Here is an 18,806-nt window from a genome sequence, read left to right on the forward strand (position 1 = left end):
CACTGCAAAAACCATTTCCTTCCTAGGCATGGTTCTATGAGCTACAAACCTCACTGTCTGTCCTACCGGATTTGTTAGTGTAACTTCACTTGTTGCACAATTGATGCAGACCTCATGCTTTGTCAGCAAATCCATTCCCAATATGTCATACAGCCTTGCGGATTCAATGATTACCAATTGGGCAGCGAACATGACTCCAAGGATTCTTATTTCCAGATCACGGCATACCAAAAAAAAATTGAGCATGGATCCCGGGGATTGCACCATCATCCTTTTCTCAAGAAGAGAGCAAGAAAACTTGTTTTGGGCAACAAAACCCTGTGAAATAAAGGAATGGGAAGCCCCAGAGTCAAATAAAATTATTTTGGGTATGTTATTAACTGGAAACATACTAATGACCACTTCGGGGTTTTCTTGGGTTTCTTCAGCGGAGAGATGATGCACCTAGCATTGGATCAGTTCCTCCTTGGTGTAGGATTCCATGTGGTTGACTTGAGGCTTGAGGGGTGCACTTGACTCGCCGTTTTGGGAAACTGTTTTGCATAGTGTCTGGTCTGCCCACAAGGGAAACATGCGTTGCTGCGCTGATAGTCTTCCCGAACAGGATTGATCACAATGTTCTTGACTTGGTTGTTGGTCTTGTTGTTATTCTACTGCCACGTTGGTTTAAACTCAAACTAAGGCTGTTGCTAGGTACGAGCTTTCTGAGCTCGTTGTCCATCCTTCTTGGGCTTGAACTTGCGTTTATGATCATTATAAACTGGCTTATTTTTGTGGATCAGCTTGTGCTCCCTTTCTGCTATAAGGGCCTTGTTTACCAAAGTCTGGAAGTTGGGGAAATCGAACATGTTGAGTGTGCATCGGAGGTGCTGATTGAGTCTTTCGAAGAATCTATCGATCTTCTTTTCTTCAGTGGCCACATCGTAGAGGGAATAATGAGCCAAGTGATTGAATTTATGCAAGTACTCACTTACTAATAGGTTTCTTGAGTAAGAGCGAGAAAGTCCCGCTGCTTGACTTTCATGATACCAGCGGGAATGTGGTACTTGCGGAACTTGTGCTTGAATGTGTCCCAAGTAGTCTCATCGTCTACATGCCACATAGCTTTTGTATTATCCCACCATATAGCGGCAGCTCCTTCAAGATAGTGTGTAGCAAATGGAACCTTGTCGGCTTCTTCGGTGTGAGCAATTTCAACTTTATTTTCATAGTCCGTAACCAATCATCGGCTTCCAAAGGATCGACAACTTGACTGAAACTGGGAGGCTTAGTCCTCTGAAAGTCTGATAGCTTGGAGTGATTGCCATATTGATTTCCATTCTGCCCAACCATAGCCTGCCCACTTTTTAGTAATTCAAGCAAATCTTGGTTTCTCCTTTCTTTGAACATTCTCATAATCTACTCGGTGTTGGGTGGTTGCGGTGGAGGAGATGGTGGTCGCTGATATGGTTCGGGGGAATGCCCTGCTTGTCCGGCGGAGCGACGAACAGGAGTATCGTCACCTGCCTGACTGCTGCTACCTCCTCGTGTAATCCTATTTTTGTTTCCCAATACGAAGCATCGGGATGAGCGACATCCATAAATGGGGAATAAATGCAAGCGACAAAGCCCGAAAGGAAGAACAAGAAACCAAGGCGAACGAGAAAATAACAGAGAAAGGTTCCAACATAATAATACATAGACTCATACATGAAAGGAAACATCATGATCGGTACGACTAACACATAAAAGGAAACATACTACACTCATACATCCAAGCATCATGATAATCTCGGATACTCTGGTGACCTAGTTCTCCACGAGTCCTGCTAGGTCCTCTCCTGACCCGGACTCGGATCCTGAACTGACGATGTTAACGGAAACCTCCGGGTTAAAGGTACACGACGACGCTAACTCGAGGGCTCTCCCTCAGGGGTGGGTGCTGGATGAGTCTGGAGCATGGGGACTACGGGAGTAGCGAGAAGTGAAGCCCACTCGGTAGGGGAACTGCGAGGAGTCACTGTCCAGGTGCCCGAGTTACTCGGAGGGGTAACCGGGGTAGCTGGCAAGCTGGAGGCTGGGGGAATAACGGCGGTAGACCCTATGGAAGGTGGAATGAAACTGGACCTAGCGGCCACCAAAGCAATACGAGCACGAGTCAGCTCTCGGGCCAGCTCGTGAATCAGAAGGTAACTAGTAATGATATAGCAGGAAAGGTGGCTAGAGGGACGATCGCACGCCGGATCAATAACAGGAAAGCGGACACACCCATCATCGTGCAGGGATGGGTTGTAGTAGAAACCTGGAAGTCTGCATCTGGATCTCGTTATAGCGTAACTCAGCGAGAATCTCGAACGCAGCAAACTGAACAGCCTGAGTGGGTGTAGAAGCGAAACCACTCCTAGAAGAACGGGTGTAGGTGCCAGATGTTGACCTGCAACAAAAGGTAACCATCGCGTGATACTCGAATACTGAGGCTACCAGGCGCTCCCGGTACACCTGATACACCGGGTCGTCACCATGAGGGTAGAGTCGACGCCATACATTCCGAAGAAGGTGCGGCGAAGTGTACGGCATCAGCACCAACTGACACGCATACGGCATTGGAGAGATCTACAGTCACAACCATTAGTCGGTTAGTAATAAAATAAACTATATGCATGTAATGTAGCAACCAAAAGCACACAAGCACTACCGGCACTCAAAGCTACTGTCTACCGTTTGATCTAACGTGTTGGCGGTCAAGTGTGTCCTATAGTCAGCACGGCTCTGATACCAATCGTTATGGCACCCCAGCTCAGAGCGACCGGTTTGCCTTGCATTGCCAGCCTGGAGATCAAGTCTTCTGGCAGCACATAACAAATTGGTACAAAAATAGAACTGCTTTATTGATACTAGAGGAACATAGAGTTTGATATTACATCAAGTCGCAAGGCGAAGAGGCATACTCGATGCTACTGAACACTTGTACATTATTTAGTAGACATGAACAGGGGCCTCGACATCACGATAAGACTACGCGGCAGCGGAACGACGACGTAGAAGAACTCCATCTCACGGGGACACTGATGTGGACACGGTCTAGACTGCGATGCGATATGCAACTCCAACTCCGGTATGATTTCTCCTGAAATTGAAATGACACGCTAGGTGAGTACATTGAATGTACTTGCAAGCTCACACAGACAAAGCAACAATGGCAAACAACAACAATGATATTTAAGCAAGTTTAATGCAAGATTTGACATGCTACTCATAATGTGAACGTACTCATAACAGGGCCTTTCAGACCCGCTTACCATCTTGGTTACCTCGTAACCGTGAACCTCATCATGCCAAGGTGATCACCTTCGGATCACAAAGGAAACCATCTCGATGGTCTCAACAACTTCACCAACATAAATAGTGCCACAAGTTTTCATTTAGTGTGCAAGTTTAATATTTTTGTTGATCCCCGGTGTGACCTACTACGAACTTGTGTCCATAACCGAGGACGCGGCTATCTATAGATTAAACACACTGTGCAGAGGTTAGTACACTTCACCCACACCACGGAATCCATGGCCTCGGACACCCATTCGGGTGGACCAACAGCGTTCTGACATAACCAATCTATTGCCATGACACTCTCCCGGCCACTCCGACCAACTCCCCTTTGAGCTAAGTCATGGGTGGCCTCAATGCCACTCCGGACATCCAACGGCCACCATCGTGGCAAAACAATCATCGCAAACAGGGACATTGTACCAAAATAACTACGGTCAGACAAGGTTATACATGTCTACCGGGCCAGGGTAGCGCCAGCGCATAACCTTTCCTCATTGGAGGCATCGGCGAGAGCCATAACAATAGACCGAGAAAGGGCCCCCCCTCAGAGAGGCAAATGTGTTTGCACTTTGGGAAGCTCGATTCGGTGGCACCATGACTCGATCAACAACATGTTCAAGTTTTTTTATCTTATATTTACTAATTGAAGGCACCATCCGAGATACCACGTTAATCCTAGAAACTAATCAAAATTATCCGTTTGTATTTGACGAGAAGTCCATGCACCCTATCCCACCTCCCACGTGAAATCCTCCTCTACAGTGTGCAAAAAGGAAAAGGAAAAAAAAGGTATATACAACCGTAGGATGAAGATGTTCAGGACTCCTTGCAAAATAGCCCATGTTCCTACGTCTTCATGGGCTTTGCAAAAAAGAAATACTTCTTTGACGGGCTGTAAAAATAAAACGTGTTCCAATCCGGCTACGAGAACCCTAGCGCCACTTCCATCTTCTCCGTGTGACGAATTAATAAAAACTTAACAAGGTTGTCTCAAAAAAAAACTTCCATCTTCTCCGCTTCTCCGTGTGCTTACACCAATCAGATTCGGTCTATCCTGGCTACGCCTCCCACAAGGAGCGCCATCGCCTTCAACAAAGAACGACATATCTGTCTTAATTTGATCCGGCCTCCACGTGTGGGCCTCCGCAACATTTTTTTCTAAAAGCTCTGCCTGCAAGTAATGGTGAAGTTGAGCCTCATCGGAGAAGAGACAGCTTGGTCCTGGAGCCGCAGTCCTCCACGACAAGACATAATAATTTCCAATCTATGATATTGGTAATAGCCTGCAAGAGTAATTTTGAGGATCAGCACCAACAGCAAAAAGACAAATTGGCCGGGCGGTCGGTGGAGGACTCCGTACCAAGATGTAAGAAGCTTTACTTCATGTCTCCGAATATTTTAATAGGAGAAATTAATATACTGCAGATGTACGTATATGTCTTCTATGTTTCTAATGTCCCAACCACGTCCATGAAATGAATTTCGTCCATGCATGATTGCATCAACAAGTCACATGGTTCAGCCCATACACCTTACATCTATATGCAGTTCAGAATTCACATCGAAGCTTTGGCTCTAAGCTGTGCATTATTAATTACATATAACCTGTAATATGATACATTAGAAAGGGGCAGTTCAGCCCTGGTAATTACCATCACTGGTACACGTCGGTGCTATACAAACGGTTTTTAATCCCTTTCCGCGACAGCGTTCGGAACCATCACCTAGTTTATCAAGTTTCAACTTGCAAATAATTACACCGGGTCATAGTATGCCATGAAAATGTAATGAGTAAACTATGCACCATTTTCAACATAATATCAATATGGACTAGATCAAGCATAACTTTACCTTACTCTATTGCATAAACTTGATTATTCAATTACCATGCTACTGATAACAGAGCAAGCATAGCAAGAATTTGCAACTAGCAACAAATGAATTTATAGGGATTTTCTATATGCATTTAAAATGACCATATTCAAGTGAAAATCATAGTTATTGAAATGTCATTCTTGCAAATATTTGTGATGGCTAGCCTTAGTGCAGAGGAGGGTCACGCTCCTTGTGGTTATCTTAAAGGCAACAATTTCCTTCTGAAAAGAATTAAAATAGCAAAAAGAAAATGTCAGATAACACTGTTTAATTCACCAGAAAATGATTACAGGAAGCAAAAATCTCATCTTTTGCATGCTGATAGAGAATTTCAACACAAAGCCAATGCAAAAATAATCATGTCATTTGGACTTATAGAATAGGAGTTATAGCTGGTCAAAGTTTGGTCAATTTTCTAAATTTAAATTTGATTTTCAAAAGATCAGAGAGGGGCTGACGTCGAAGGCGTAAACCAGCGAATACGCCTCCACTCGTGCCGGTTCAGGAGCGAGTGGAGAGGCTGACAGTGGGCCCCGCCCGTCAGATTTTGAGAGAGAGGGAAAGAAACAGAGGACGGCGGCTCATCGCCGGGGCCATCTCCGGCGAGGAGGGCACGGCGGCCGTCGGGGAAGGGAGGGACCGAGAGAGGAGGTCCTGGCGCACCTGCTTGTATCCGTGGCAAGGCAGGAGGTGGACGGACGAGGTCGGCGTGGTCATCTCCCTTTGGCTGCAGAGGACGGGGCTCATCGGAGAGGAAGATGCCGGTGACGTGAGGCTGTTCCAGGGGCTCCAGAGGCGTCAGCGAGCACCACTGGAACACCAGTAACACACCTGCGTAGACGATGGAGGTCGAGGGGCAGTGGAGAGGTGGATGGCCGAGGTGTAGGAGATATGCCCTAGAGGCAATAATAAATGATATTATCTCCGAGTTCATAATTATGTTTATGTTCCATGCTATAACTGCTATGGTTCTCGAGTCTGCAATAACCACGAGGCTCGGAGGAAGACTCATATGCACGTGTGGAATAATAAACGGTAAAATGTATTCCTAGTCTGGCCTCTAAGACTAGCTCAAGTGTTGCATGATGGTTATGTTTTCCTGATCATGGGCATGTCTATGTCAGCAACCTTGAGGGCACAATGTTAAGAGAACATTTGTGTTGAATCGACCCGGATTGATGTTATGCTATGAGATTCATTCGTCACAAGTTTATTGGCACATAACACAGAGATGGTTAACGTTTGCATGATTCCTTAGACCATGAGAGTATCGAGTTTCTTCATGCTTGCTTCATGAACTTTGGGGTTTGTTAAACGTCATCCGTAAATGGGTGGCTATTACGGCGGCTTACGGGTTCATGGAAAAGTGTGTCAAGTAACTTGATAGCTCAAAATTGGGATTTGCTCCTCCGACGATGGAGAGATATCTCTGGGCCCTCTCGGTGTTACGGTATCCATCATCGTCTGGCCAGACACTTTGTGATTTGATCACGGGGATGCCGGAACACGATAACGAGAAAAGAGAACAATACCGGTAACGAGGTAACTAGCATAGTGGAAAAGTTGTTGATCCACGGGAATGCCAACATGTCTCACCTCGGGTATTTGTAACATATCGCGAAGCAACAGGAATAGCACACGGCAACTGGAGGTTCACTCGAATATTTATTCGTGTGGGTATAGGGGTCAATATGGGTGTCCACGGCTCCGATGTTGATCATTGATCGGAAGGGGTTCCGGGTCATGTCTATACTTCACCGAACCTATAGGGTCACACGCTTAAGGGTCATCTATCTGCTGAATACTAGACTGGGAGTCTGAGAGAAAATCACCGAAAAAGTTTCGGACACCGAAAAGTTTCGGACAGCGGAATCGTACCGCAGAGAGAGGTCATCGGATAAGTTTCGATGATACCGAAAGTTGTTTCGGGATACACCATTAAGTCAAATTGGTTTCGGCACATGCTTGATAATTCTTGGAGGATGCCAGAATCATTCTGGAAGCTTTTTGGAATTTTCTGAGATAAAAACCGGAAATGTTCCAGAGCTGCCGGAGCCACTTCAGATGCGTTTCGCAGATGAAAATCACTAAAACCGGAATTGTTTCGGAACGCGTTGAAAATCATTTTAGTGGGTACTGGAAATGTTCTTAGCCCACATAAATATTTTCAGTTCGATCAGACGCTGAAAAATGTCGTCGTGAATAGTGAAAATCAGCTTTATGGTTACTTTATGGAAAGCGACCTTTTGGGGCTTTGCTCCAAAAGATCTTGGGGATGACATGGATGGATAGGAGCCATTTTTTGGGCCCCTCATGGGGGTGTGGCCGGCCACATGGGGTATCCCCCCTTGGGGACCCTCTTGTTCCTTGGTTTCACTCCTAGGTCCTTGTGGAAGGACTTCATTCATGTGCATTTTGGGTTTTTTGTGAAACTACCCTACCCCCTTGGGATTTCCTATAAATAGAGGTGGAGGGGCAGCCCTCCACACTCATCCCTTGCTCTCATACACATGCCATGCATTATCTGGCTTCTTCTCTCCCTCCCACGAAAAGAGTTTCGTAGAGCCGTAAGGCTGTCTGGGTTCCGGCAGGAACTAGTTCTGGACGGCGAAGCCCTGCCGGATAGATGACACCGTATGTGTGCAACTTTGTAGAGAGATCGTAGTTTCGGTCTTAGTTCGTGAGTGCCTCCCGAAGGGCTGTCCGTGTGACCGTCCGAGTTTCGAAGGTCCTCCCGAAGGGCTGTCCAAGTGACTGTTCGAGTTTCGAAGGTCCTCCTGAAGGGCTGTCCGCGACACCGTCCCGGGGGCTGTTCGACCGCCTCCCGGAGGGCTGTCTGAGGAGCAGATGAGGGTATACATCCTCGCGGTTGGGAGGTTGTAAATCCTAGCTGCGGGGATCTGCACCGCCGATCGTCATCGACTCTACTTCCCGCTGCGCTACGAGTCGGTAACGAAAAAGATCAAACCATGTATGCAGTCTCCATAGTGGTCCTGGGCTGGTGCGTAGGTCGGAAAATTTTTGTTTTCTGCTGCGTTCCCCTACAGTGGCATCAAGAGCCGTGCTATGCGTAGATGCAGGTTTCGATCTAGAATACATGGAGATGTATGGGTATTGCATAATATAATTAGGTAGTAGATGAGATCTATTGCTGAAAATTATTTATGCGGGTGACAGATGAAATCTGTTACCCGACGTTCTTGTTGCTTCCATAGAATTTTCGTTTGCTCAATCTTGAGACAGCGTGGTGGAATTTGACAAAGTTCTGGCAATCCGTGATCCTGATTGATCATGGAAGTGCTATCAGTTCTTTGGGTTCTGCCATAGTCAAAAGAAAGATGAAATTCGCAGATGAAAGGGCATTGCAGATATTATCTGCACAGGGGTCATGCGTATGACGAAGTTTAGTATGGGGCTCGAGATTTAATTATCTCGTGTTTCATACAACCCGAGACGTTAATGTAGCAACTTGAATAATCATACTTGATGGTAAAACGTTGGTAGCTGCGGTTTAAGTCAAAACCTTAGAAGCCACGTAAAATAAAATTTTGCATAAACCTATTAGAGGCGTCTAACTTGGTTTTGCAGGATGTGCATGTGATGTGGTATAGCAGTGCTCATACTAATTCGATTATGTATGAGATGACTATATGATGTAATTTGATTAACATGACCTGCGTGTCATGATTCGGCATGATGGCTGGAGCCATATGATTGCACTTTAATGACCTGCGTGTCAACCTTGTTGTAATGCATTATTTTGTTAGCTATAGAGATAGCAATATTATCTGGTGCATCGACAAGGTGGTGGCAACCTTCGCGAAGGTGAACACCGACGCGAATGCCGAAGACAAAGAAATGAAATACTTCTCCGTCAGAGAGGGCTATACCATATCATGCTATTATGAATTACCTGAGATGTTTATCCCTTATGATGCACCCTTCTTGATTGCGCGGTAGTCGCTTTTATTAGGGTGATCTCTCACTTAAAATATCAAGTAGTTAGTGTTCTCCCAAGTGTAGCACCGTCACGGCACCTATCTTTTCGGGGTGCGCCATGGATGCATGGGTACGAACGATTAGAGAAGTGTGAGGCGGGTGAGGTCAGAGACATCGCAGCAAGATCACTTGGTTGTCTTGACGTTCATGGCAGGATCGTCCTGAGCTCGGAACACACGCATCGAAAGATGAGCAATAGTCACATAGAGATGTGATCGGCAAGTTAGCCTACCGATTAAAATTCCCGTTATGAGATGATGATTCTATGGCGATGAATTGAAGTCTGGATCTTGTATCACTCAAAATTAATTGTGAGAGATATTGATTTGAGTGGGAGCGCACTGTTGAATTAACATGTTTAATTCTCAGTGCAATTAATTATGAACACTGTCTAAGTGTTTTTTGCATAATAGTTGTAGAATAATGGCTCGCATTTCCACCTTCCCTATTAAAATTGAATAGCTGTTAAATATCTGGTTAAAACTTTACGATTGGTAACGTAATATGAGGATTGTCCTCAAAAGTGCCGAGAAGGACTTTGTCCTATCGCATGCTTTCCGTATCCTCCCGCTAATGTTATGGATCATGTGACTCTCGTCCTTCGATCCAAAAGCTAGAATTCTGTTACGGTCAAGTGGAATATGGTTGCTTCCATGAAACCCAAACTTCGAAAGTTGGGATAGTTATATGATATTCATGGAACTGAAAATTATTTTCAGATACAAACAAAGCAATGTTTGTTTGCAAGTATTAGTAAAAGTGTTTACTATGCATTTGACTGTTGGGAAAGGGATCCAGAAGAACGCCTGTCATATAATGAAAGGTGAATAAAACAACAACTTAAAGAGAAAGGAAGTGTCCAAAGGGTGTTAGTATGACTTACACGCCTAGGAAGTCCGGGGCTAATGCCACTCTTAAGTTGGGTGCTTCTTCTGAGAGTAGGAGAAATACTAAAAGTTAAACTGTTAGAAGTATAAAGGCAAAAGGAAAGAAGACTGGAATATCCAGCTCATGTATGAATGTCGTACAAGTTTTTGATGTATAGAAGGCTGGTCAAAGATATAGTTCTTGCGAATTATGGTTAAACATGTTAATCAATAATTCTTGGGTATTGTGAGTTCATCACAAAATTGCCCGCTCGATTGCATTCTGTTGCAACTCGATGTAAGAACTACTATGGCCTGAAAGACTAGCTAGAAATGAGGTTAAGGTATACACAGGGAACATAGTAAATGTTACTATACCTTCCATCGGTGTATTGCCGTCTGTATTTATTTTCATAATTCATTTAGAGTTTTACAAACTCTATCCCATTGCATAAGGTATCTTGCAAGAAGGTTGTTCATAAGAGAACATTTTATGTTCGATGTTATGAATAACATAAGGGCCATACTTTCATTATGAATGAGATGTATGTTATGAATATTGATAATAATACAATACCTCTGGGTTTACTTTCATAATTCATTTTAGAGTTTCATACACTCTAGCCCATTGCACAATGTTTGTTGCAAAAGAGTTGTTCATAAAAACAACAATTGTTGTTAAGTATTATGAATAACATGAAGGGCCATGCTTCCATCCAAGATGGCATGTATGTTATGAATATTGATGGTAATATGATACATCCATAACACTGACGCTAAATGTCGCAAGACTAAAAGAATACCACACAAGTGTGGCACTACATTTGGTCACATTGGAGAAACCGCATGGAAAATTCCATTATGATGGATTTTGAAGTCTTCTTGATTTTGAATCATCTGACACTTGCAACTTTCCTCCGAAAAGTGAAGTGACTAAAATACCGTTCACAGGCCATAAGGAACGAACAACAAACTTATTAGTGATCATACATTTGATGTGTGTAGTCCGATAGGTGTTGTTAGTGGTGGATTTATTTATCTTCAGAAATGACTCAAGTAGATATATGGATATTTACTTGATGAGACGTAAGTCTGGATCTTTTGAAATCATTCAAAAGGTTCTCAAAAATGAAGTAGAAGTTATTGTAACAAGAAAATTATGTTTCTGCAATTTGATTGCACAAAGGAATATTTGAGTTACATGTTTAGCGAATGTCTGATGAGTTGTGAAAGGGGTTTCATAAACTTGCACCTCCTGGAACACCACTGCAAGTGGAAAGTCTATGGAGATGTAATCAAACCATTTATGACATGGTAAGGTCAAAGATGACATATAAATTTGCCTTTATCCTTTTAAAGTGATGCTTTAGAGACTGCGGCTTTTACATTGAAAAGAGCTACATCGGGTCTGTTGAAATGAAGCCATGGTATGGTACGCCCAACCATGTTATATCTTTTCTTAAACATTTGGAATATGGGGTTTGTGTAAAAGGTTACAAACCTATTCCAAATCAGACAAGTGCTACTTTGTAGGTTATACCAAAATGTTGGGTATTCCTCCCTCACTATACCGAGGCAAATAGTTTTGCCGCGAAACGGTGTGCTTTTAAAGAGAATGGTTCTTTCAAAAAGGTGAGTGGGAGAATAGTGCAACTCGACGAGATAAACAGTATCTACGTCATCAGATCAAAGGAAAGAGACCTTGGAAGTAATTCCAGAGTTTCCTACCGCGACTGATACGGAAGTCTCTACAATAAAATGTATGAACTTCGATCGAACTTGCAGCTGAACCACGTAGGCAAGGCTCGTGCAAACCTCTCAGGTGCGCAAACGAGATATTGTTGTTAGACAACATTATACCTACGATACACAAGGAAGCGTTGATGGGCCTTGACTCCGGAATTGGCTAAATGCCAATACAACCCGAGTTAGTTTCCATATAAGTGATTCAAGATTAAAACCTTGATACACCTTTCGGAAGACTTAGAGTCTAAAGAATATTTATGGAACTTAAAAATGATACGGATAAAATGTTTTATCCATAAAGCTCGACTTGTTGAAATAACAAGTTCAAGAGTTGACTACGATGAGGTTGTTTTCATCGTAGCGATGCTTAAAGTCGGTTCGGGTTGAACTAGCAATTAATACATATTTCAATCATGAGATATGAAACATGGATGATAAAAAGGATTTCCATCTGATGGAAATGAAAGCTAGGACTTGTATATGATACAGTCCAAAGTAATTTGTCGATCCAGAGGATGCTAGTAGGTATGCAAACTTCAGAGTTCCAGCAATGGACAGAAGAGAGCAAAATGGAGTTGGAATCTTCGTGTTTTGATGAAATGGTCAAAGGGGTTTTGACTTCATCAATGGGTAACGAAGATGCTTGTAATTCAAGAAAGTAAGTGGGAGCGTAATAATATTTCTAAAAACCTTATGTGCTTGGCACATTGGTAATTGGAAATAAATTTCTTGACACGAATTAGGACTTCATTTGAAAATAGTTTTTCGATGAAGTGCTTAGGCTAAATAGCCTCAATATTAGGCATGATGATCTATGGAGATAGATTTACCTTATGGGGCTAAGCAATGAATACATATTGACAAGATGCTAAAACCTTTTAGCATTTAAAACGCCAAGGAGTGATTCTTGCCAAAGTCACATGGAAAGAGTTTTTGCAAGACTCGGTGTCCCAAAACACTGATGAGTAAAATACATGATGTAGATTCCACACACTTTTGTGTTTGGATTAATCATGTATTCCATGGTATGTAAAACAACCAGATATGTCCGATACTCCCAAGGTGTTGCGAGTATGGATACCAAAGTGATCAAATTACTGATCATGGGACAACAGTGAAAGATGTCACAGAGTACTAGAGTAAGTACTGATGACATGGTTTTCTCGCAAGCAGAGATCATGAAGAGTTCGTTGTAAAATGTTACATCGATACAATCTTCATCTTTTCTCCATGCGATTTTCGATTTAAATTAAGGGTTTTGTGTAACACACAATGTGTGGCACAGTTAGTTGGAATTTGTTCAAACTAGGTACTGTGGAGAATTCTATAACAAGGGCTAAGTATGTTGACGCGTTAGAAGCGACAAAGAAGATGTTGAATCATATAGTTCATTCATGAACTTAGTATAGTTCCAAGATGGCTTTTGACAATGGGACACTACTGCAGGTAGTTGCTCCATAACTCAGTCTGAGGAATCCAGGTTCGACCTGTGATTCACATACATACAAAGCCAAGTCCACACAAAATATGAATTTTGTGAAAACGTGAAAACGCGAGGACATGCAAAGATACACACGGAACTCAAGTCATCAGATCCGTTGGACATCAGGCTATACCACAAGCGAAGCATAGTTACACCGGTGTGCCACAGGTGTGAAGTGCATTAGCATAAGCTAGATTATTGACTCTAGTGCAAGTGGGAGTCTGTAGGAGATATGCCCTAGAGGCGATAATAAATGATATTATCTCCGAGTTCATAATTATGTTTATGTTCCATGCTATAACTGCTATGGTTCTCGAGTCTGCAATAACCACGAGGCTCGGAGGAAGACTCATATGCACGTGTGGAATAATAAACGGTAAAATGTATTCCTAGTCTGGCCTCTAAGACTAGCTCAAGTGTTGCATGATGGTTATGTTTTCCTGATCATGGGCATGTCTATGTCAGCAACCTTGAGGGCACAATGTTAAGAGAACATTTGTGTTGAATCGACCCGGATTGATGTTATGCTATGAGATTCATTCGTCACAAGTTTATTGGCACATAACACAGAGATGGTTAACGTTTGCATGATTCCTTAGACCATGAGAGTATCGAGTTTCTTCATGCTTGCTTCATGAACTTTGGGGTTTGTTAAACGTCATCCGTAAATGGGTGGCTATTACGGCGGCTTACGGGTTCATGGAAAAGTGTCAAGTAACTTGATAGCTCAAAATTGGGATTTGCTCCTCCGACGATGGAGAGATATCTGTGGGCCCTCTCGGTGTTACGGTATCCATCATCGTCTGGCCAGACACTTTGTGATTTGATCACGGGGATGCCGGAACACGATAACGAGAAAAGAGAACAATACCGGTAACGAGGTAACTAGCATAGTGGACAAGTTGTTGATCCACGGGAATGCCAACATGTCTCACCTCGGGTATTTGTAACATATCGCGAAGCAACAGGAATAGCACATGGCAACTGGAGGTTCACTCGAATATTTATTCGTGTGGGTATAGGGGTCAATATGGGTGTCCACGGCTCCGATGTTGATCATTGATCGGAAGGGGTTACGGGTCATGTCTATACTTCATCGAACCTATAGGGTCACACACTTAAGGGTCATCTATCTGCTGAATACTAGACAGGGAGTCTGAGAGAAAATCACCGAAAAAGTTTCGGACACCGAAAAGTTTCGGACAGCGGAATCGTACCGCAGAGAGAGGTCATCGGATAAGTTTCGATGATACCGAAAAGTTGTTTCGGGATACACCATTAAATCAAATTGGTTTCTTCACATGCCTGATAATTCTTGGAGGATGCCAGAATCATTCTGGAAGCTTTTTGGAATTTTTTGGGATAAAAACCGGAAATGTTCCGGAGCTGCCGGAGCCACTTCAGATGCGTTTCGCAGATGAAAATCACTAAAACCGGAATTGTTTCGGAACGCGTTGAAAATCATTTTAGTGGGTACTGGAAATATTCTTAGCCCACATAAATATTTTCAGTTCGATCAGACGCTGAAAAATGTCGTCGTGAATAGTGAAAATCAGCTTTATGGTTACTTTATGGAGAGCCACCTTTTGGGGCTTTGCTCCAAAAGATCTTGGGGATGACATGGATGGATAGGAGCCATTTTTTGGGCCCCTCATGGGGGTGTGGCCGGCCACATGGGGTATCCCCCTTTGGGGACCCTCTTGTTCCTTGGTTTCACTCCTAGGTCCTTGTGGAAGGACTTCATTCATGTGCATTTTGGGTTTTTTGTGAAACTACCCTACCCCCTTGGGATTTCCTATAAATAGAGGTGGAGGGGCAGCCCTCCACACTCATCCCTTGCTCTCATACACATGCCATGCATTATCTGGCTTCTTCTCTCCCTCCCACGAAAAGAGTTTCGTAGAGCCGTATGGCTGTCTGGGTTCCGGCAGGAACTAGTTCTGGACGGCGAAGCCCTGCCGGATAGATGACACCGTATGTGTGCAACTCTGTAGAGAGATCGTAGTTTCGGTCTTAGTTCATGAGTGCCTCCCGAAAGGCTGTCCGTGTGACCGTCCGAGTTTCGAAGGTCCTCCCGAAGGGCTGTCCGAGTGACCGTTCGAGTTTTGAAGGTCCTCCTGAAGGGCTGTCCGCGACACCGTCCGGGGGGCTGTTCGACCGCCTCCCGGAGGGCTGTCTGAGGAGCAGATGAGGGTATACATCCTCGCGGTTGGGAGGTTGTAAATCCTAGCTGCGGGGATCTGCACCGCCGATCGTCATCGACTCTACTTCCCGCTGCGCTACGAGTCGGTAACGAAAAAGATCAAACCATGTATGCAGTCTCCATAGTGGTCCTGGGCTGGTGCGTAGGTCGGAAAATTTTTGTTTTCTGCTGCGTTCCCCTATAGTGGCATCAAGAGCCGTGCTATGCGTAGATGCAGGTTTCGATCTAGAATACATGGAGATGTATGGGTATTGCATAATATAATTAGGTAGTAGATGAGATCTATTGCTGAAAATTATTTATGCGGGTGACAGATGAAATCTGTTACCCGACGTTCTTGTTGCTTCCATAGAATCTGCGTTTGCTCAATCTTGAGACAGCATGGTGGAATTTGACAAAGTTCTGGCAATCCGTGATCCTGATTGATCATGGAAGTGCTATCAGTTCTTTGGGTTCTGCCATAGTCAAAAGAAAGATGAAATTCGCAGATGAAAGGGCATTGCAGATATTATCTGCACGGGGGTCATGCGTATGACGAAGTTTAGTATGGGGCTCGAGATTTAATTATCTCGTGTTTCATACACCCCGAGATGTTAATGTAGCAACTTGAATAATCATACTTGATGATAAAACGTTGGTAGCTGCGGTTTAAGTCAAAACCTTAGAAGCCACGTAAAATAAAATTTTGCATAAACCTATTAGAGGCGTCTAACTTGGTTTTGCGGGATGTGCATGTGATGTGGTATAGCAGTGCTCATACTAATTCGATTATGTATGAGATGACTATATGATGTAATTTGATTAACATGACCTGCGTGTCATGATTCGGCATGATGGCTGGAGCCATATGATTGCACTTTAATGACCTGCGTGTCAACCTTGTTGTAATGCATTATTTTGTTAGCTATAGAGATAGCAATATTATCTGGTGCATCGACAAGGTGGTGGCAACCTTCGCGAAGGTGAACACTGACACGAATGCCGAAGACGAAGAAATGAAATACTTCTCCGTCAGAAAGGGCTATACCATATCATGCTATTATGAATTGCCTGAGATGTTTATCCCTTATGATGCACCCTTCTTGATTGCGCGGTAGTCGCTTTTATTAGGGTGATCTCTCACTTAAAATATCAAGTAGTTAGTGTTCTCCCAAGTGTAGCACCGTCACGGCACCTATCTTTTCGAGGTGTGCCATGGATGCATGGGTACGAACGATTTGAGAAGTGTGAGGCGGGTGAGGTCAGACCTCGCAGCAAGATCACTTGGTTGTCTTGACGTTCATGGCAGGATCGTCCTGAGCTCGGAACACACGCATCAAAAGGTGAGCAATAGTCACATAGAGATGTGATCGGCAAGTTAGCCTACCGATTAAAATTCCCGTTATGAGATGATGATTCTATGGCGATGAATTGAAGTCTGGATCTTGTATCACTCAAAATTAATTGTGAGAGATATTGATTTGAGTGGGAGCGCACTGTTGAATTAACATGTTTAATTCTCAGTGCAATTAATTATGAACACTGTCTAAGTGTTTTTTGCATAATAGTTGTAGAATAATGGCTCGCATTTCCACCTTCCCTATTAAAATTGAATAGCTGTTAAATATCTGGTTAAAACTTTACGATTGGTAACGTAATATGAGGATTGTCCTCAAAAGTGCCGAGAAGGACTTTGTCCTATCGCATGCTTTCCGTATCCTCCCGCTAATGTTATGGATCATGTGACTCTCGTCCTTCGATCCAAAAGCTAGAATTCTGTTACGGTCAAGTGGAATATGGTTGCTTCCATGAAACCCAAACTTCGAAAGTTGGGATAGTTATATGATATTCATGGAACTGAAAATTATTTTCAGATACAAACAAAGCAATGTTTGTTTGCAAGTATTAGTAAAAGTGTTTACTATGCATTTGACTGTTGGGAAAGGGATCCAGAAGAACGCCTGTCATATAATGAAAGGTGAATAAAACAACAACTTAAAGAGAAAGGAAGTGTCCAAAGGGTGTTAGTATGACTTACACGCCTAGGAAGTCCGGGGCTAATGCCACTCTTAAGTTGGGTGCTTCTTCTGAGAGTAGGAGAAATACTAAAAGTTAAACTGTTAGAAGTATAAAGGCAAAAGGAAAGAAGACTGGAATATCCAGCTCATGTATGAATGTCATACAAGTTTTTGATGTATAGAAGGCTGGTCAAAGATATAGTTCTTGCGAATTATGGTTAAACATGTTAATCAATAATTCTTGGGTATTGTGAGTTCATCACAAAATTGCCCGCTCGATTGCATTCTGTTGCAACTCGATGTAAGAACTACTATGGCCTGAAAGACTAGCTAGAAATGAGGTTAAGGTATACACAGGGAACATAGTAAATGTTACTATACCTTCCATCGGTGTATTGTCGTCTGTATTTATTTTCATAATTCATTTAGAGTTTTACAAACTCTATCCCATTGCATAAGGTATCTTGCAAGAAGGTTGTTCATAAGAGAACTTTTTATGTTCGATGTTATGAATAACATAAGGGCCATACTTTCATTATGAATGAGATGTATGTTATGAATATTGATAATAATACAATACCTCTGGGTTTACTTTCATAATTCATTTTAGAGTTTCATACACTCTAGCCCATTGCACAATGTTTGTTGCAAAAGAGTTGTTCATAAAAACAACAATTGTTGTTAAGTATTATGAATAACATGAAGGGCCATGCTTCCATCCAAGATGGCATGTATGTTATGAATATTGATGGTAATATGATACATCCATAACACTGACTCTAAATGTCGCAAGACTAAAAGAATACCACACAAGTGTGGCACTACATTTGGTCACATTGGAGAAACCGCATGGAAAATTCCATTATGATGGATTTTGAAGTCTTCTTGATTTTGAATCATCTGACACTTGCAACTTTCCTCCGAAAAGTGAAGTGACTACAATACCGTTCACAGGCCATAAGGAACGAACAACAAACTTATTAGTGATCATACATTTGATGTGTGTAGTCCGATAAGTGTTGTTAGTGGTGGATTTATTTATCTTCAGAAATGACTCAAGTAGATATATGGATATTTACTTGATGAGACGTAAGTCTGGATCTTTTGAAATCATTCAAAAGGTTCTCAAAAATGAAGTAGAAGTTATTGTAACAAGAAAATTATGTTTCTGCAATTTGATTGCAAAAAGGAATATTTGAGTTACATGTTTAGCGAATGTCTGATGAGTTGTGAAAGGGGTTTCATAAACTTGCACCTCCTGGAACACCACTGCAAGTGGAAAGTCTATGGAGATGTAATCAAACCATTTATGACATGGTAAGGTCAAAGAT

The sequence above is a fragment of the Aegilops tauschii genome, unplaced genomic scaffold, assembly GCF_002575655.3.
Source record: "Aegilops tauschii subsp. strangulata cultivar AL8/78 unplaced genomic scaffold, Aet v6.0 Super-Scaffold_100181, whole genome shotgun sequence".
Lineage (NCBI taxonomy): Eukaryota > Viridiplantae > Streptophyta > Magnoliopsida > Poales > Poaceae > Aegilops > Aegilops tauschii.